This window comes from Panthera uncia, chromosome F2, assembly GCF_023721935.1.
Source record: "Panthera uncia isolate 11264 chromosome F2, Puncia_PCG_1.0, whole genome shotgun sequence".
In the NCBI taxonomy this organism is placed as follows: Eukaryota; Metazoa; Chordata; class Mammalia; order Carnivora; family Felidae; genus Panthera; species Panthera uncia.
This window is the reverse complement of record NC_064812.1, coordinates 20,796,989-20,818,467: the sequence shown is the minus strand read 5'-3', so window position 1 is coordinate 20,818,467 and position 21,479 is coordinate 20,796,989. Positions and strand designations below refer to the sequence as shown.

Here is a 21,479-nt window from a genome sequence, read left to right as displayed (position 1 = left end):
GTCTCATAGCATCAACAAAAGGCTCAGCCTAGAGGTCATTTACAAATCATAGGCTGGAACTAATCCCATGAACTTTCCCACCCACACAGGTTCACACATGGCTTCTGGCATGTGCCAGGAAACGGAGAGAAATATTTGATGAGCGGCACTGATAAGAACTACACCAAGACAGACGTGGCTTTGGACCAGTGCCTGGCAAGAAAGTGAGTGCAGTGAGCTGTGGTGTTCTGAAGCTTCAGTAAAATCGACGTTGGGGCGCCTGGGTGGCGCAATCGGTTAAGCGTCCGACTTCAGCCAGGTCACGATCTCGCGGTCCATGAGTTCGAGCCCCGCGTCAGGCTCTGGGCTGATGGCTCAGAGCCTGGAGCCTGTTTCCGATTCTGTGTCTCCCTCTCTCTCTGCCCCTCCCCCGTTCATGCTCTGTTTCTCTCTGTCCCAAAAATAAATAAAAAACGTTGGAAAAAAAAAAATTAAAAAAAAAAAAATCGACGTGTGGAAGAGGAAGGAGAGGCAAGGGGAAAGGAATCCGAGGTAGCTACACTGAGGCTTGGTAACACCAGGCAGCTCGTGGTGGCCATGAGAAAGGAAACGAAGAGCATACACAGACTCAAGTAGTTCTGGTAGTCTCCTGTGATAGAATAACGCCCTCCCCTCCCAAGATGTCCATGTCTTCACCTCTGGGACCCGTGAATTTGTTACCTTATGTGACAAAAGGGACTTTGTAGGTGTGATTATGGTAAGGGTCTCAAGACGGGAGATTATCTGGCATTAGTAGGTGAGTCCTATCTAATGACACAGGTATTTATAAGTGAAAGAGACAGGAGCGTCATAGACAGAGTTGTGATAATGAAAGCAGAAGTCAGAGTGAGGTAGCCGCAAGTCAAGGAATTCATGCTTCTAGAAGCTGTAAAAGACAAGGACATGGATTCTCTCTCATATTCACCATGAGGAAGCATCTCTACCAAAACTGTGATTTTTCCGTAAGACTCATTTTGGACTTCTGAGCTCTAAAACTGGAACACAGTAAACTTGTGTGGCTTTATACCACGAAGTTCGTGGTCATTTGTTAGAGCAACAACTGGTCTTTTGACTGAAATTTAACATATTTTTAAGAAATCAACCAATGGATTCAGATTCCCTTTCCTAATTTCTGGGCAGTGACATACTAAAAGGTAGAGAACTAAGGGGGTGGTGAGCCCAAGTCTCAGGCTTCCAGGACAGCCCTGCCATCAAATGCTCTCCTCACTGTCAGACCTTGGTCCTGAAGTTCCATTAGAAAACTACAGAATGGGATTTGGCAGCCTTTATGTAGATAACCCACTTCCAAATAAGACCTCCAACTCTCTATACATGTTCTCAACTTACAAATAGTGTATAGGAAAAAAAATCCCTGAAGTTCAGATGATCTAAATCCTTCTCAACATCTCACGTAGATCACCCATCCTTATTTCTGTTCCTTTCAGCAATTAACTGAGCTGTGGCTTCACAAGCTGTGACATTCAGGAGCCAGCTCCGCTGAGGCAATGGTAACACACACGGGGGTTCGGTCACGGTAAGTCGGCTGGTCTGTCACTAGAGCACAGTGCAGTAAGTCAGAGTGAGGATTTTGTTCCAGTGTGCATAGCTCAGCTTCTCTCTTTGGTGGCCCCCTGAGGACCTGTAGCCTCAGCCTTTCCAGTAATGTACCTGACTGGTCAAAGTGTAGCTAAAAGCCCTATCAGAATGTTATCTCCTACTCGGGTGGGTTAACAGCCTCAGCTCTGAAAACCCAAGTTACAAAATTCCAATAGCTATAAAAATCTGTGCATTGAAGACTTTGTGGTACAAACAATAGTGCCTATCAACACATCACATGTTAAATACTCAGCTGTTCAAACGGTTTTATCCAAATCCTGAGGAAATAGATGTTATTATTTCCATCTTGTAGGAAGGAAAATTGAGAAGTTGATAAAAAAAAAAAAAAAAAAACACAAGAGCTTTTCCGAATTCCTCCTACTATACCTTCAGTTGTGCTTTCTCTTCTTTGGGAGGAAACCAAAAGGCTTAGATCACAAGAAGGGAGATTATGGGGAAATTGTATAGAAGAATTTACTGATAAAACAACTTTTAAAACAGATCATGAATCTCACGGTCTGTGAGTTCGAGCCCCGCGTCGGACTCTGTGCTGACGGCTCAGAGCCTGGAGCCTGTTTCGGATTCTGTGTCTCCCTCTCTCTCTGCCCCTCCCCTGTTCACGCTCTGTCTCTCTCTGTCTCAAAAATAAATAAACGTTAAAAAAAAAATTAAAAAAAAAAAAAACAGATCATGATCTGTACGCTGAGGATGTTATGAACAAAATCTGACTCACTGTCTTTCTTGGATGGAAGGTCCACGGTTCTGAAAAATCTGCCCAATAATTAGATCATTTTCAGCAGGAAAAGTCCCATTAACTGCCTGTCCCACCACCTGACTACAAAATAGTGACCACAAAATAGTATCCAAATAAAAGTGGATCTGCTTCTGATGCTGGTGTCAGGAAAGTGTTAAGTCGTCAATCAACAACCACATTTTATTTTTGCAACGTATATTGTCACTTTTTGTTGCTTAGCATTAATATCCAATTGTTAATTCAACACTTACTGAGCACCCACTATGTCCCTGTCACTTTGTTATTCACTTTGAGTATAATGAACAGGACAGACAGGGCCAATCTTGGTGCCTTCAGAATAGCAAGGCAGGCAGTAAATGATAAATGTTTACACGTATGTGAGAAGTCCTAAGAAAGAACAAATAGGAGATCACAGAACTGGGTGACCTAACTTGGTCCAGGAAGCAGTCTTTGAGTAAAGAATATTTAACCTAGGACTTTGGGAGTGAGTAAGCGTTAGTCAGACCAAGACCATTGGATAAAGCAAAGATTTTTTAAGAAGTCCAGCAACCCCAGGGATGAAAAGGGATACCACTATTGCAGACAGAGAACGTGCAGACAGAGGCGTGCTGTTATGGCTTTTACATTCCCCACCTTTTCTCCCGAGAGTGTGTTGGGCACCTTGCTCTGCAGTCAGTTGTCTAGACGGAGGAGGAATCGAGAAAAATCAATTCAGTATCAAAAGAGGAACACCAACTAAATGTCCTGATACTCCAAACCGGTTATAAATGGTATTTCATTAATGCAGGCTGCTAGGTTCTTAGAGTTGGAAAAAACTTAAAGCCCTTCACACTGATCATATGCTGACCTTTTACTTCTTTCCTTTATTAAGCATTTATTGAGCACCACTGTATGCCTGACATTATTCTGGGTACTGAGGCTGTGGAGAGGAGCAGTATCTTCTGTCTTCATGGAGCTTACCATTTAGTGTGAGAGGCAGACAATTTACAAATGAACTGACATGCAGGGACCCCTACTGGAAGGATGGCACTTCGTAGTTTGGGTGGAGAGGCAAGACCTCCCTCAAGAGGTGACAGTGGAGCATCCAGAAGTGTCAAAGCAATCAGAGGAATGGCAGGAAGGCTAGCGTCACTAGGGCAGAGTAGATGAGAGAAAAATAAGAAATGAGGCCTGAAAGAAGGCAGGTGTCAGATCACACAGGGTCTCCTAGGCCTTGGTGAGGACTTTGGATTTTATTCTGAATATGGGAAATTTTGAGCAAGGGATGACGTGGGTGGGATCTCATGTACTGAATTCCTCTGGTCACGATGTGGAGAACGGACTGGGGGTGTGGAGGGGGGGAGGTAAGGAAGAGTGGGAAGAGTGAGCACACTGCCATGGTAGTCAAACCATGAGGTGCTGGTGCCTTGGACGAGGGTGGAGGGGAAGAAGTCATAAGCAGTAGAATTCTGAACTGTGACACCTAGAAGCGGGGTGTGAGCAAAAGGCAGACCTCAAAGATGATGCAGGTTTTCAGTGTGAGATGGGAGGGGGGCACCATTTCAGCACAGGAAGTTGAGTCACTACTTGGAGAGAGGTGTGTTAGAGGCAAAGGAAATCATGGTAGTGTCAGTGCTATTTTCTTCTCTTGAAGTCATCTGGGATATAGAGAAGTGATGAAAAGAACAGAATGAAACAAAGGAGGATGATTAGAATACTCTTCCTTCTTCCCTGTAGTGCTTTCAATCCTTCAACATTCTTCTCCGATCCCAAATCTCTGAGCTGACTGGGGCAAGGTGCGCATGAGCATATCCCAGTGGAATTTAGAGAAACACGAGAAACCCATTATGACCCAAGTTCTGTACTGCTTGACCCCCAACAATGGTTTCAGTGCTAAAAATGTTACCTAGGACCCTCTGCAGAAGCTCAAGCCAGGGAATATTCAATGAGAAAGTTCACCCAGCAGAAACGTGGATCTGATGCCCTGCTAACGGGCCTGGAAAATTAGTACTTTGCTGCAATGTAAGCTTTAGCATATACGTGAAAGCTTTATCAAGCGTGGCCCACCACAATGTCAGCTCCATAAGAGTCAGTATCTTTGCCGTCAGCTTCCCTACTGTCACTTACTCCCTATGGCTACATGCAATGCTCAAGAAATATTTATTGAATGAATACATTTAGTTCTACTAAATGAATGTTCTCTTCTTTACTCACATACTGATGATCTCAAGGTCATTAAATTACTATCTTTTCTGATGAAGAGACCTGGCTGGAAACTGACTCCCAGGACGATGTGAAACTGAAAATAGCAGAGGGTGGAGGCTGTATTGTGTTGGTGGTGACCGCAGATGCCAAGTAAAAAGGAATAGGGAACTTGACGCTAAATGAGTACTTTGCTTTCCTGCGGGTTTAAAGAAAAGACAAGTGTCTTGTGCTTCTTTTCAACAGGCACCAAGTGGGACTGTAAGCCTCGATGGGCAGATAGGCAGCAAGAATGGATGACAGGTCATGGACACAGAGAGCAGTGTACTCATTTCCTATAGTCGCTGTAACAGACTGCAAACGGGGGAATTTAACACAGCAGAAATGTATTTCCACGTAGCTCTGGAAGCCAGAAGTCCAGCATCCATTTCCCTGGGCTGAAATCAAAGTGTCAGCAGGGTTACACTCCCCTTGGAAGCTGAAAGGGACAATTGGTTCTTGAAACTTCTAGCTTTTGCTGGCTTCCAGCATCCCTTTGCTGGTGGCCATGTCACTCTAATCTGTCTGTATCTTCACATTACGTTCTTCTCCGTGTGTGTCCTTTCACTCTGCTTCTCTCTAGTAAGCATGCTTGTGATTTGATTTAGGGTCCACTAAAATAATCCTGGATAATCTCTTCATGTGAAGACCACATGTTTGGGGACTATTTCTTTATAAGGTAAGCATTTACCAGTTCCAGGGATCAGGACTTCCTACCTCTGGGTGGCCATCATTCACTCTACCATAAGCAGGAAGGAATATTTGAGACTTTGGAAGATGGCACGAAATTTATCGTGTTCCTCATAGAAAATTGAGGCTCAGAGGGGGAACTGACGAAAGCCACACAGGAAAAGGGGGAAGGCAGGTCTGGATACGTGTCTCTGACCTTTAGGCCCAATCTGGTCTTTGGTCCCTAGTTCAGGTGTCTCCTACCTTCTTCTCAGAGAACTGTAACAGAAGCCCTGTCACATCTATTCAAGATGGACGATTATATGCCAGAGGGCACAAGTGGAAATTTCTGGGTAAGCTGCCAGGAGCACAAAGGATGTGGCTTCAGGCCCTACCCTACTGGGAAGTCTCAGTGCCACTGTAAGTGGGTGGGGACTGCCCATTTTCCCAGAGAAGAGGCTGTCCTACAGGGCCTCCTTTCTGCTAGAAATAGAGGTCACTTACAGCTCTCCAGAGAAAGGGTCATTTGTGCCCTGCGTTAGCTCCAAACTTGCTCTCAGGTAAAGTCCCCTATCAAGCATCAGGTAGATGTCCCTAGCCCTACCCCACTCCTGGCTGGTCAAGAGCAACCAGTGATGGTTGCTGGACACAGAGCCAGCATCCCACAGCCTGGATCCTTGAATCTCCATCTCACCATCATTACAAAGTTGGGATATCTGGAACAAAGAAAGACAGAGAGAGCTATAATGGCAATAGCATGGAACTGGGAGCTAAAAGGTATAAATGCCTAAGCAAGCATTATTTGGGTCTTAGTTTTCTCATGTCTGTAATGGGGATGAAAATGACACTATTTCATAGTGTCTGAGCATCAAATGACATATACATGTCCTTTGCAAACATGAACACTAAGCTCATGCAATAAGGGTCCTATAATTCTTTGGCTGGCTGAGAATGCTTCCTCCTCTTCATAGCAATGATCATGAGAGTAAACATTTACTGAACAGTTGTTAGGAGTTTTAAACACTGTCCTGGGAGTTTTACATGGATTACCTCACTTTCAACAGTTCTCTGAAGATACTACTATTGTCTAGACCTGATTAAGAGCAACTATACCCAGCTGGAGGTCACATACCTACTAAGCTGCAGATGTGAGATACTAATATACATAATGGCCATGCTCTTAACCACCCTCTAACCTGCCACCCAAGAATTCTTCAAACAGACCTTATGTGTCCCCCAAACCCATTTCTGCCAGTTCTTGTGTAGAGAGCACCAGTAGGGCAGGCAAGAGACTAAGGAGCAGAAAAAGGTCATCATCTCTGATGCCTTAAAGCCAGAGAGTGCAAACACTGGTATAACTTCATGATACTCAAGGCTGTGATGGCCTTCACTTGGTGGAGTATCACAGGGGGCTGAGTGGTCTTTGAGAGTAGCCTTTAAACAGATTCATCCTCTCCACCATACAGACTATCTACATAGTCTGTACCATAGTCTGTACCAAGAACTGAACATATTATGTCACTAGGAGGTAGGCTGAAGAAAAGACGATGATTTCCCCATGGAGGGACAAACACAAGCTCTTTAAGAACCTACTGGAAGGGCGCCTAACTTAGCTGGGGTCCTTGAACAACAACCAAAACCCCCACAAAAGCCAAGGGGATGAGTAGGAGGGAGAAGGGCATTCAAGACACAGGGAACAGCATAGACTAAGACAGGGATCTGAGAACCAAAAGGTGCATTTAGGGAACTCCAAGAAACTTGATATTGTTGCATGTGAAGCTTGAGGCAAGAAACACATCATGAGGGGTCTTATATGCCATTTCATGATGTCTACCCTATAGATGAGTCAGGCTTTTTCTTTCTCTGTCCACCCCAAAGCAGCACTTAAGGGATGATGTTCATAGTTGTAAAACATTCCCATTTATAGGACTAATATAAATACCTCATTTTTGCCTACATTGTACCCCTGCCAATTTCTGGTAAAAGAATCTCTTTTGACTTTTGGGAACTGGTCCTTCTCACCCCACGGGCCTTTAAATAATTAAAAAAAAAAAAAAATCCCGGTAGTACTTTCCACATCTACAGTACTATATAATGTTCCTGCTTATTCTGTTTATTTTTCATTTTCTGATTCCCTTCCACCTCCTCCCATAATGTAAGATCCAGAAGATCAGGGCTTCATGGATGTCTCCAAGCACCTCGCTAGAGCCAAACTCAAAGTCGGCACTAAATAAATATTGGTGAAAGTAATACTGGTTCTAGTAATGTGCACTAGAATTCATCAGAATTGCTAAAATTCACTAGAATTTCCATGGTTTCTAAGAGAGAAGTCTCTTTCTTTCTTAGATCATGTCCCGAGGGACAACATAAGCCTAGATTTGCTGTTGGTGGCTACCTTTGCCAACATACAGAGAGAAATTGCTAGAGAATTAAGCCAACGGAGGGAGCAGAGCTGAGAGAAAAACAAAAAAAGAATGAGAAAGGAAGATAACAATATGAGATTTCCTGAATACAGCCTTGCCTGAAGTCAGATACCCCTGGGTTTCTCATATATGTAAGTCAATATTGGGGTGGGAGAGGTTAGCAAGTTGAGCTCATTTATACCATTTGCACCCAAAGGAATCTTGACTTACAGATAAAAGCTCATGTGTAATGCATGGTTGAGTCCCTACTTGGTCCCTCTTATGTCCATGTCAAGAAAGCCCATGATGGTGTAGGCCAGTAGGGATGATTTGAACTTATTCTACAATAATTGGCTTTCAAAAGTTAATCACTGGCAAATTCTGATATCTTTATTCCTCACAAATTGTTTGGAATGCACCTTAAATCTGACTGCATACTTCTATTTGATGCACCAGCAAACTCCTTATCCAATTTGTGACCAGAGGTCACAAACTCAAATGTTGTCAGATGTGTGAAGAGAACGACTCTAAGGGACAACAGGGATTAGGTGGACCATAGCCTATTGGACACCGGTTTTTTAATTTTCTAAAATGAGCAATTCCAACCCATTTTTGCTCTGCTAGAATACAGGCTAAGTGTTGCTTCTTCTACTATTTTTAAATTGACAACAACTGAAAATCTGGAAGTTTTATGAATCCTCCCAATTTAATATTTGCCCATTATTTTCCCATACTATGAGAGCCAAACAATTCATGTATATGGGTCGTATTCAGCTCACAAGTTGCCACTTGCAACATCTGACTTTTAACCTTCCCTCCCCCACATCCCTCCCACTCGCAATGGAAAGTAATTCAGGCAACCTCACCTTCAGAGTTTCAGCAGACTTTAGGAACAGACTCCAAGTTTTGAGATTCCATTCTCTACAGCCTATTCTAATTTAACAGCTACTGAGTCCAAAGGTAGTTGAAGACTAGTCTGAACTGGCCCCTCCAGTTTTTATAACCTGGATGTGCCTTGCAAATCCATCTTCTTAAGTAGCCCCCACCCCAGTGCTTGATTTCCTAAAGGTGACTGCGAATCACCAATACCAGAGCTAACAAGGACTCTGAGGTCAGCCAAACTATTGCCTCATTTGCTGGCAAGAACGTGTGCAAAACCTTCCAAGACCAATAAATCTCTTCTCACTTCTACCTGAGAGCACAGCCCACTGCCAAGCCTGGTCACTCACTTGGTTACATTAAGAATGATTAGCCATTAATTGAAGGCCTATTCTCTGTGCTTAAGAGAAGGATTGATGGACATTTATTTCCATTGTAGTACTGTAAGTAATTTACCATACTGATGGGAACTGTACATTTTTTTGTTTTGTTTTTTAAACCAGTCTGGGATAAACAGACTGTTTTAGACAAACTAGTTTTTTGGTTGAATATATTCACGTACTTATGATGCTAATGGGAAGAAACTGGGATAATGTTGTTTCCCATCTGAAATATAAACTCAGAAAGAAATTATATTACAGTGCTTTTCAGATTGAAAATGTGGCCTTGCACTATTTTTTTTGGAGGAATGCACATCTTCCAAACAGTAAATTAAAGGTTAAATCCTTTTATGTTGTTGGTAGTACGAAGAGTTACCAAATCCCCTTCAAAAATTAATTTAAGAAAACTCTAAAACATTTTGTTTGGGGATTCTGTTTCAGTCCCTGGGAAGACTCAGTAATTACTTCCCTTGTACCTCAGAGCAGATTTTTGAAGCAAAGAAATCTAGTACCAACATAACGGAGACTATAGCTGAAGATTTATGATGTCGTAAACAACCTTCAAGGTCTTTTCTGGTTTTGATAGGTAGACCCAACCTCTTGGTATGCTTGCTTTTATTTATTAGCATTTGTATGAATTGTTTTGGGATTCTCTGTTAATTGAGTGCACTAGGTGAGCAACCCACTCTGCGTTAGACATCTTTTAAAATTAATTGCCAAGAAGCACCTGAGATTTCTATTGACAAGTGTCCTCCCAGCCTGTGATAATCTGCTCACGGCCACAATAGCCAAACACGTATAGTGTTCATATGCCGAAGACGGGCACGGGGCATACTGGCGTCTCCATGTAGATTAATTTGAACTAGTGACTCACAGCCAAAGTAATGTTAAAAAAAATTTTAAAGCTATTTGACTTTCTCTTTTTGATATGTAGGGATTTGTTTTACCTTAAACTTTTAAATGTTTAACTTTATTAGTATCAGGGATTTTTTTAGTAGAAAAAGCAACGAGTATCGTCCCAGCTCCAGATACATTCAGCAAAAGACATGGAAACAGTACTCCTGCCTTTGAGGAGATGAAAAATTACCTGTGATGTAAGATCAGCAAGCATTAAACAGCTTTAAAGCAATTATGTGATAAAACCATAGCAATGACCACGAGGACCATAAGATCTATTAGGAAAGCTCTGGTAGAAAGAAAGGGGTCTTGAGTTTGGAGTTGAAAGTCAGGGCTGGATTAAACAGTTATTAGCTGCCTGGTTGTTTCCCTGTGAAGATATACCTTGTTAGGCTTCAGTTTCTGGGTGTGCTATGAGACCCTCTCTTCTCATGTTGTCCTGATTAAATAGCCAAGAAAGTAAGCAAGTAGGAAAAAATGTTGCCACTTTAAGAAAGAAAGAAAGGTAGGGAGCCCACCCAAGATCCTCTGGGGCATGGTGTAGGTCACTCCAAAACAGATGGGGTTACTTGAAAGGATGGAAATGGAACCTCGTGGTGGCAGCTAAAATCCTTTACCAGGAGTGAAGGGTAACAAGGAAAATGAAACTCTATTTATTGCATGCCAAATTTCAAAAGCTATCAATAAGGTACGCAAGTAGAGTGGAACTTATCTGCTTAACTTGGTCAATTTTGGCACTGTTGACATTTGAGGCTAGATTCTTTGTTGTGGGGTGGTAGGTGTCCTGTGTGTAACAGGCTGTTTTGCAGAGTCTCTGGCTTCTAGATGCCCATAGCACCTGCTCCCAGTTGGGCCAGTCAAAATAGTCTCTAGAGTCTTGCCAAATGTCTGCTGGAGGGCAAAATCCCCAGCTTAAGAACCATTTATCCGGAGGTTTGCTTGCAACCGATTCTTAAAATGCTCATCTCCAAGAGACAGACTAATCCTCAGCATGGAAGGTTCATGGACTCTGGTGGGTGAGAAGGCAAACCAACACAAAACTTACTTTTGGGAAAAGCACCTACTATGTGTCAGACCTTTTTCCATTCATTGTCCCATTTAATCCACAAAGCACCCTGGAAAGTACTCTTAACTCCATTTTAAAAATGAGGAAACGGAAGTTCATAGTGATAAAGCAGCAAAGCAACCACATAGCAGAATGGGGATCCCAACCCAGTTCTACAAGTAAAAAGTTCCATGTATTTGATGTTGAAATGTCTTGAGCCCATAACCATAGCACTTCAAATGACATTTAACTTAAGGGGCCTAGTGGAGTAAAAAAAAAAAAAAAAAAAAAAGTTGACTGAAGTTTCCTTATCTGATAAGTGACTAAAATTTGAGGGAACCAAGACCATAAACATTGACTAACACTGGCTGACACTGCTTCGTTGCTGAAGAAATAATGAAAATGAACATCAACATAATGTTCTTTTGTCCTCCAAAAGGGAGTAAAAATAAGTTCATCAAGCTTGAAGCCCAAAATTTGATGTCAATAGGTTATTATCACTAAAAGTTATATTAAGATAAGCAATGTGAACAGATTCCCAGTCTCGTTTATCTATGTCTATGTCTCCATACATTTCCCCTTCTAATGACTTCCCTCTTTTCTTATCTGATCGGCTTAAAGGGCTGCCTCAGGCCTGTCTTTCTCAGAAAGTGCCCCCTGACTCCCTTTGCAACCTCACCTTTGGAAGGTAAAATATAGCTGGTAAGTGCTACAGTAAGGATTTCTATTTCCTGACTTAAATGTCCTTAAAGCAAAGGTATATCTTTTCATTTATATACTATCAACATCCAGGAAACTATTTGATAAACTAGTGAAATAATATTTGGACAGTATGACAATGAACTCTGTCAAAGGAAACTGAAGTTAGAGAATGTGGCAGACCCTAAGGAAAGCAGTCCCATGTTGCATTGTCACGGACATTTGAATTGACTAGCTTTTCCTATGTCTGCAATGCCAATACCTTGACTTTGCAAAAAGACCTGTAGGCTTGCAACAGCCATCCAATAGTCCAGGCTGCTGATGGTGCTAATGATTGTGGGGCTGGAAACAAGAATGGATAACAGCTTTCTTCTCTTATTCTTTCTTTCAGCTCAGAGATTATAATGCTAGAGCGAGAGAAAGGTGGGAAGAACAGAATGAGAGAAGGGCTCATGCTGTGATGAGTTTGATCACTCCTGAAGAGTGGCAGCACCGGGGAAGGGGCACTGGATGGCTGTCACAGCATGGACAAATGGCTTTACAATGATTAAGGGCATAACCCATAGAGTCAGATGCTTGAGTACAAATCATGTCTCTACTGCTTACATGACACAGTACTTTAAGCAAGTTACTTAAGCTGATTTAGGCAAGTTCATTTTTCCATCCTATCAGTGGGTATGATAAGGGTACCTCTATCATGGAAATATTTATAAAGAATAAATGAGATGATACACGAAAGCACTTAGCACCGTGCCTGACACATGTAAGCTTTCAATAGAGGTTAGCAATGGAAGATGATGATCAGTCCTAAGACTGAGGACTAGTCACAGGTGAGCCTATGATCAGCAGTGTGGCTCCTCTGTTCTCACAGGTGAAATGTATGGCATCTCCATGCTAACTACAAATACCAACACTTAAGTAGCACATACCTTTGCTCATTGTTACTCAACCTCTGCCTGAGGACTCAAATTACTTCGCTGCCCTCAATTTCCCTTTTTTCCCCTTAATTTCCCTTTTTATAATTCCACTTTATAAGATATTTAAAGTAATCTCAAATTGATATTTTTTCCTAAAGAGCTCTAAGTTGCAATGAGACATTTCAAGAATTACTTGGAAAGAAACAAAACAAGGTCAACTTGGGTTTTCTCCAACAAGCACACTAGAGCCAGTGTTCTGGGACGGCCATGTACGAGGGTTCTCCAACCTTGAAAGGTTTCAAATTTCAAATTTTTGTTGTAACACTTTGTTCACTGTGGGTACGAATAAAGGCATGCTATAATCGATACTGAACTCTTTATAATCAGTTACAAATGATAATCAAAATAGACCCCAAATAAGTTGGAAAAACAGAGGAAGTTGAAGGAAAAAGTGAGATTCTTTGGTATGATTTTTTTCCTTCTGACTTAGATTTGGTTATAAAATTTTTAGTTCAATATTAGTTCATTCTTTTAGCAATAATGTAATTAATAACTTATACTCTAATCATGTTAATTTCTGGGGAGGGGGTAGGGACCTGAACTTGTAGTACAATGTTTGGGTTTGAAGCCTGGTGCCTCCATACATGGGTGCTATGAACCTGGACAGCTTGCTTAATGCCACTGAGTCACAGTTTCCTCATCTGTAAAATGGGAATAATGATTTTGGTCACTTGGAGTTTTCTGTGTGCAAGTTAAACAGGTAATACATTTGAAAATGCCTAGTACAGTATCTGGCTCAACACATTTCTTTCAAATTAAACATACAGATTAAAGATGTGCCTCAAACAGGTTTCTACCTTCACACTTACTATATTATAATCATGAATTTGTTCAAATGCCTGTCTTCCCTTCTAAACTCTGGGCTCTTTAATGAAGAGAATGTGGGCTTCATTTAACTGAGCAACTCCAGCACTCAGCAGTTGGTAGAAGTTTATTAAAGTGCTGCTAAATGAATGAATAAGTTTCTCCTGTGAGAAAGGGAGAAGAAATGGCATCATCCCCATTTAAAAGAAAACAGGTTCAGAAAAGTGATGTGACTTGCTCAAAGTCATATGGCTAGTAATTGGCAGGGCAAAAACTCGAACCAGGATGCTTGATTCAAATTCATGATAACTCTATTTAGAAAACCCCAGTGTTGGGGCAGCTGGGTGCTCAGTAGGTTGTGTCTGACTTCAGCTCAGGTCATGATCTCACAGTTTGTGGGTTTGAGCCCTGTGTCAGGCTCTGTGCTGAAAGCTCAGAGCCTGGAACCTGCTTTAGATTCTGTGTCTTCCTCTCTCTCTGGCCTTCCCTGCTCATGCTCTGTGTCTCTCAAAAATAAATAAATGTTAAAAACAATTTTTTTAATCTATAAAAAATCGAAGTCCAGTGTTCATTTAATAAATAATTAATGATCTTCTAACATCACCCATTCGACTAGATGCTGGGTATAAGCCGTGGTGAATCCAGTCTATGTGGTCTCTGTGCTCACAGAGTTGTTTAGTGACATCCAAATAAATACTTTCAATAAAGGAAACCAAAATGCTCTTCATGAGAGAAACAGCAGAAACCCAAGTGAGACTGAGGTAGGGTGAAAGCAAATGTGACGGGCCTTAAGGCTAAGAGATGAAGGATGAAAAAGACAAGAGTAAAAGAGTGAAAGGAAAAAATGTGGCAAAGGAAAAAATGCACAATATTCTGTGGAGTATTGCTTTCAGAGAAGGCAAGAAAGCCAATGAGGTGGGTTTGTGGGAAGGGCAGAGGCCAGGAGTTCAAGAGGAAGACAGAGGGGCAGCCAAGGGCAGGATCATTCATGGTCTTGGAGGTAAATCAAGGATCTCATTATTTGCTGCAAGTGCAAGAGGAGTCCGTGTAGAGCTTCAAGCAGGGAAGTGACATGATACAATTTATATTTTAAAGCTCTCTCTGGCTATCAAAATAGTCTCAGTTGAGGGTGTGACATCTGGAAGTAGAGAAACTGGTCAGGAGACTGGAGCTTTTGTTGAGCCCATAGATGGTGGTTGCTTTTTCTAGAGAGGTGCTGATGGGAAAATGTGCATGTTGCATGTAAAATCAAAAGGATTTGGTGGTAGATTAGGTATTTGAGGCAGAAGAGAAGGGACTGTTAAGGATGATCCCAGTATTTCTGGTTTGAACAATAGAATAAAGTGCAGTTGGTGGTGTGGGGCATATTGAGTGAGCAAATTCAAGGGAAAAGATCAATAATTCTGGTGAAGATAGGCAATAAATCTGAACTGTCTATGAGATATTCAACAAAAATGTAAAGTTGGCATGTAGGTGTCCATGCTCTAAACAAAGGTCAGGTCTGGGGTTTAGCGTGGAGCCCCCATCATAGAGTTGACATGCAAACCCACAGTCGAAGAGAAACGAAGCATGAACAGGGTAGTGGCCCTAAGACTGAGTCTTTGAGGAACTCTAGCATTAAGTGGGTAGACCAGTGAGATGAGCCAACAGGGACACCTCTGAGGAGTGGCTGGAGACTTGGAAAGAAAGGTGGGAGAATGAGGAGGAGTGTGGTTCAAGAAAGAGAAGGGGCCATTGGTGCCGAATGCTGAGAAGTCTAAGTGTGGTCACTGGAACATGTGACTTACTGAAATGGAAGGTCCTTGATGTATAGGAAGGAACCCTAGGCGTACAACTATGTGAAGAAGAGGGAAGGGATAATACTTCAGGCCACTCAATCACTGAACTCTCCTCCTAGGCTAGATAGCTTTTGTTTGGCCCAACAGACAAAGGTACAGAGTTGCATGGAGATGGAGCCACAAACCGTTAACATGATCATTATCAATAATAAAAACATCTTTATTTATTGGACCGTTATGAGGAGCTAGGTATAAATGAACAATTTCTCATTCTTCAATTTATTCTTTGGGACAGCCCTCTGGACAGGTTCAATTATTATCCCCATTTTTAAAAGGATGAAAATGGGGTTTGAGAATTTGAATAACTACGATCACATGGGTAGCAAGGGATAGAATTTTCAATTATTATTTTTCAATTCCAAAACTCATCTCTTCCTCCCATTCTGTAGCCTGGCCTTTCTCTGCATATAAACTTAAAAGAGGAAACTCCCTACAAGGGAGTGTTGCCTGGTGTCAACCTTTCTTTAAACCTGAGCTGAGAAGAGCCACTTAGCCCAAGGTCATGCCCCTCTTCCTGAGAGCAGCCTGCATCCAATGCCTGGTGGACAGTTGGGGAAGAAGGTATAAAGACCCAGGCTCCCAAGGTAACCCACCCCCAGCTTGGAACAACCCCAGAGCTGGGACTGACCGTGGTCTTATTGTGACTGAATCACAACCTGACTTCTCCCTCTGCCCAACCTGCTTCTTTCACTTCCTCCATAGATGCTGAACAAAAGGATAACACCCAAGACACTTCCAACATGCAGATCTTCTCCTCTGAGCCTGCTTTCTGGGGACATGAAACTCTCACAGGGTTTCACCAGGCAAAGGGTACCTGATCGATTCTCTGAAATAAACATCACATGTTGTCTGTGGTGACTTTAAAACAGCCCTGGGGGCTTCGCTGTACCGGCCAGCACACTTCTAGGTCATCTACCTCCATTGTTAGTAGGTGTGTGTGCAGGGAATGAAAATGAATTTTAAGAGTGGCCTCTACAATAGATAATTAGCAAGATAAATCTGCTAAAAATTCCACGTGCACACCATCTATTGATTTTCTAAGTGTGCCTCGTTTTCCATAAAACACCGGTAACACTAAATAATCAGAGCACGTTATGTATCTGAACATAAAATACATAGGTATAAACACACACACATACGCATACTTTCTTGCATACATGGAAACCTATGTAAGATCCATCTTACTGAAGGCTTGCTATATGCCGACCACCATGAAGAGTGTTGGACATGAACTCCCTCATTGTATTTTCACAGGCAGGCACGATTTCTCTCATTTTTCAGAGGAGAAAACTAAAGCCCAGAGAGATGAAGAATCCTGACAAAGTCTTCCCAGCTGTTAGAGCTGATACCTTGAGTCACTCCTGGGACCACTGGAGTTTTCAAACCCTGGACTTTTCATCACTATGCCACACATTAATTTGAGCAAATTTCTTATAAAAATGTGGATTTGGTAAAAGAATAACAAAAACAATCAGTGAGACTCACTGATTCCTCATTGTGTAAATTTGGGTTTGGTATAATGGGTTTCTTTAAATCGGGAGACATCTAAAAAAACAAATTAGGTCCATCAGAAATAGCAAAGCTACAGGGAAATGCAGCATTGTCCTTTTGCCCATGCAAAAGGTCCATCTTCTCAACAACTGAAGTAAGCTTGCTTTTACAATCAAAATGTTTTCCTCTGCATGCAGAGTAATGGAGCATAGCAGAATACATGCCTTCAGCTACAAAAATCTGTAAATCAACACACACTCCACCATGTTGTGTCTGTGAGAACATACGCCCTCACAAGCCAGGAGACAGCCTCTGTCAGAAGGAAGGGCTGATTCCAATGAATACTGAACAGCCACTAAAAACAAGTGAGATAGAAAAACCATCTTCTAACTGATAAATGTACTGCTATCATAACATCAACAGCTTGAATTCAATGAAAACTGTATCGGTTAAATTAAGTCTTCTACATAAAGATGTCAAATGTTACAACTTTACTATTATGGTGAAGAATAGCTCCAAAATGTGCCTAAACTGAAGAATTAATTAGAGGATACCATCCTTAGAAACGACTTTATGGAGTTGTTGGGTCTCAAATCCTAAATCTGTGTTCGAACATCAAGTTTCTCTTGGTTTGGGTTGTATTTTTCGGCACACCATCCTAACCCAAGCCACCTGGATCATTTTTGTATCTTGCTTCTAACAAAAAGAACATATGTGCTTTTTGAATGTTCCTAGAGTTCTCCCTTAATCAGAGGGGTGTGCAAACTGGACACATCTGAAACTTTGAATTTATTAACATTTCTTCCAGACTTTCTTTCATAGTAAAGCAACAGTCTCCCAGGTTCCTTTTTGCCCAAGGTGCCATATTTTTTTGGATTGATTACAGCTCTAGGCTTTATTTAAAATATTAAAAGCTTGTGAAGACGCAGAAGTCAGAACCCATAAGAATTCACCTTTTAAATGAGCTAAGTCAGGAGGTCCATTGCTGGGATCACACGCATGCATGCACGCACACACACATGCACGCAGAAACAAAAGTTTTAAAGATATCAGGATTGTTCAGATACACACTAAATGTGCTTTCTTCATTTAACCTTGAGATTTTATTTTCAGCATGTCTTTTCATCACTTACAAATGTAGCCACATGATTTTTCATTCCAACTTTTAAGATGAAAGTGAGCCTTTCTTGAGCATGATTTACATTTCCTTTATTTGTTCCTTATAAATTATATTTTAAGCTCACTATTCTGATTTATGAAGCTCCATTTCCTTGTCTTGCCATAAGAAAAAAGGCACATGTTTCCGAGATTAGATTCTAAACAACCCTCTGCATGTAATTATGAAAACCTATACAACACAGGAAAGTTAGAGGGGAAGAAAATTGTATGCTCACAAAAAGAAATAATTCAGTATTACAAAATCACTGAAATTAGAGATGGAAAAGGCTTATTAGGTCATCTATCAAAGAAAGTATATGCATTCGACACCCAGATTCAATATGCCAGAGATGTCTGGTCACCCAAGGTGCCTCCAATCTTCTGAAAAAGTGGAGAAAGTAAAACAGAACATTTAAGGATCAGAGCCCTTAATCAAAGGCAAGTCCTCACGGATCAAAATATCAGAGAGAAATATGTAAGATGCAGAGGAGAGGCAAACAAAGTAACACCGAAACATCAAGGAGATAAAACTTTGAGAGGCAAGGCCTGGGATTTCCACAAGGACAAAGTGTCCAGGGATTGGGGTTTATAGGGAACTTACAGCCAGAAAAGCCAGAGGGGTCAAAGGCTAAAGGATATTATTGTGTGCAAAACGCCAACCTTTCATCTAAGGAATGTAACTTAACCCTTAGAAATCTGCTTTCTCTTCTAGCAAAGAGCAAAGGTTAGTAGTACACATTCTTCTGAGTGTGCTGGGGAGGGAGAAGATACAGGAGCCTGGGCTCAGGCTGATAAAGCACAACAGGGCGGATGCTGGCATTTACCAAGATAATCACATTAGAATCACCCCCAAATCATAAGCTTCTTCAGATCTCACCGTGTGACCTTTAACAATATAAATCTTTTGTAAGGCATGGTCTTGTTGATCTTTTATTGTCTTTTCGTCATTAAAAAAAAGTACGGTACTAACTAGTTGCTGTAAGCCACTTAAAAGGAGAAGCCTGCCAGAAAACATAGTAAAACAAGGTAAAAAGAACTTGCTGGTGAGCGACCTCTGAAGTTGATCAGAATCCGAATCAAGAGTCCACCCACACACCCTGCACTGGGGAGTGGGTACAAAGCTTCTCTCCTGAGGTATCGTGTTTCTCCACACAAACACTGAGGCTAGCATCTGCCTGTGTGGGTGCACTGCACCCACACTCCAGCCTGCCCTTTCCTTTAAGGCAATGCTCAGAATTCAAGAGTTTGTTCATTTCAACCAGGTCGCTGCGCAACTGGGCTAATGAAAACAAAGGTAAAGAGGTAAATTGTGCCCTAACCTGTTGAGCAAATTGGGATATAATTCTCAGTGGAAATGGAGACTAGGGTCTGGTATAATTTCAGAAGTATCACATACACAATTGCTCTGGTGGTGGCATTTTTTAAAAAAATTGAGATGATTAAGAGTAATTTTTCTTCCCTCACGTACATATATCAAAATATCGTGTTATGTATCTTAAATATGTACAATTTTTATTTGCTGATTATAGCTCAATAAAGATAGGGAAAAAAGTAGCAGTTTTGAAGTCCAATTGCCTGGGTTTCAATACTGGCTGTTTTACTTGTTTGCTTGGGAAATTTGAACAATATTTGAAGTTCTTTTATCATCAGTTTCTACATGTATTAAAAAAAAATAGTATTTCTTTAATAAGGTTGCCATGAGAATGCAGATTAAAGAGATGATATACATATACAGCTAGTACATGACCCACAGTAAGGACCTAGTAAGAGATGCCATTATTAAATTAAAAACAACAAAAAACAGTTTCTAAAAATAAGTTGTGAATATTTGGAGAAAATGACCTTAAGGGGTCAACTTTAAAGACTGGCATTTGACAGGCCTATCATGAACTAATACAGTCAAGTGCACAATGAGAAACAAATGGGAGAAAGTTCTGATGAGGTGGAAGAACAAGAGAAGAACCTATCCCTCCTACTAGAAGAACCTATAACCGGAATTCAGAAGGCCATGGGTGATCAATGACAAAAATGCTTCCATGTCTTTGGAATACAGACAGTATATTGCATTTGGTCTTTAGCAACAGGATAGGTCTCAGTGCGATACATTTTGTTGATTTTTGGTATTTATTCTACTTGGTGTTCTAGGACCTTCTGGGATATGTGGTTTGGTGCCTGTGCTAATTTTAGACAATTCTCGGCCTCCTGAAAAAAATTGAAAAATTCCCTTGGCTTCATTCCCTCTTTTCCTTCTGGAATTCTAACTACTCGTATGTTAGACACCTGATACCAAGAGTGGCTGAAATTTTCTGAGGCTGTCCTGATTTGAGATAACCTCAATTGTTAGCCTCTAGAACAGTCAACATAGATTTAACTCAGTGTTTCTCAGTTGCCATTTGAGGTTTCCGTCATTTAAGTATGTATGTAGTGTTGTACATACAAACCTTAAGGTCTGTAACAGTTAACGAGGGATTTGGTACACACGCAGAATTCAGGGACAGGAATTCTGACTCAGTGGACTGGGGGTGAGGCCAGGAGTATGTATACTCAACAAACACCTTGAAGGAGGCTAAGAAAGGTGATCTTGGTCTTATATTTACAGAAATATCAGTGTAACAAATCCTTTACTATTTTCTATTTGTGGTACTCTAATAAACTCTGTAAAATTAATGGTCCTCTGCTTGAACCTAAACTTTCTTTTATGTACTTTAAAGTTGACTTATTTTAACTATTTTTAAAACTCTCCTAGAATGGCTAAAATTACAGCACTAACAATACCAAGTGTTGACAAGCATATGGATGGTATGAACTATCATGAACAGCTGGTCAAAGCGTAAGCTGAAATAATTACTCTTAACAGCCTTTTAGTACCTATTAAGCTGAATATACCTAAGACCCAGAAATTCCATTCCTCCGTATGGAAATGAGTACTCGTTTCATGAAGACATGTGCAAGACTGTTCACAGCAGCTTTATTCAAAACAGTTCCAAATTGGAAATCATCCAATGTCTCTTAGCAATGGAATAGAGAAATTAGGAAATATTCGCACAATGAGATATTATTCATTAATGAAAAACCACAGACCACAGTGATACTTGAAAACATGGATAAATCTTATTGAGAAAATATTAAGTGAAAAAAGCCATACACAAAAGAATTAAAAAAAAATCTATCACAGTAATTCAGAATAGTGGTTCACTCTGAAGATAATCAAGTGGGAGGAGGTACGAGGGATTATAGTAATGACAGAAATATTCTACGTCATGAGCTGAGTGAGGTTTACATGAGGCTACACATGTATAAAATTTTATTGACCTGTACATTTACAATTTGCACTTTTTATTATATATAAGTTACACCGGGGGTGGGGGGGAACAGCAGGAAGGGAGGAAGGAAGAAAAAAAAGGTAAACCACTTTGTCCAAGAATTTGAAAGTCTGGAAAACAAGTTTGAAAGCCCTTTGGTCCTTGCCACTAATGACTTCACAGATTTTATTAAGTTCCTTTTTAGCCCTCATGTTCCCAGACTATAAAGGAAGTCTGGAGAAAATATCTTTTGTTAATAAGTATTAATAATCGATAGAAATCATATGCCCACATAGATAACAAGGAAAATCTTGCTGACTCTTTTTGGTTTTCTCTCTATAGCATTGAAA

General features: G+C 40.9%; 1 protein-coding gene across 3 annotated transcripts in view; it reads right to left on the bottom strand.

The window, feature by feature from the left end:
• Positions 1-21,479, bottom strand: part of SAMD12 (sterile alpha motif domain containing 12) — a 380,122-nt gene that overhangs the window by 161,222 nt on the left and 197,421 nt on the right. The window lies entirely within an intron of this gene.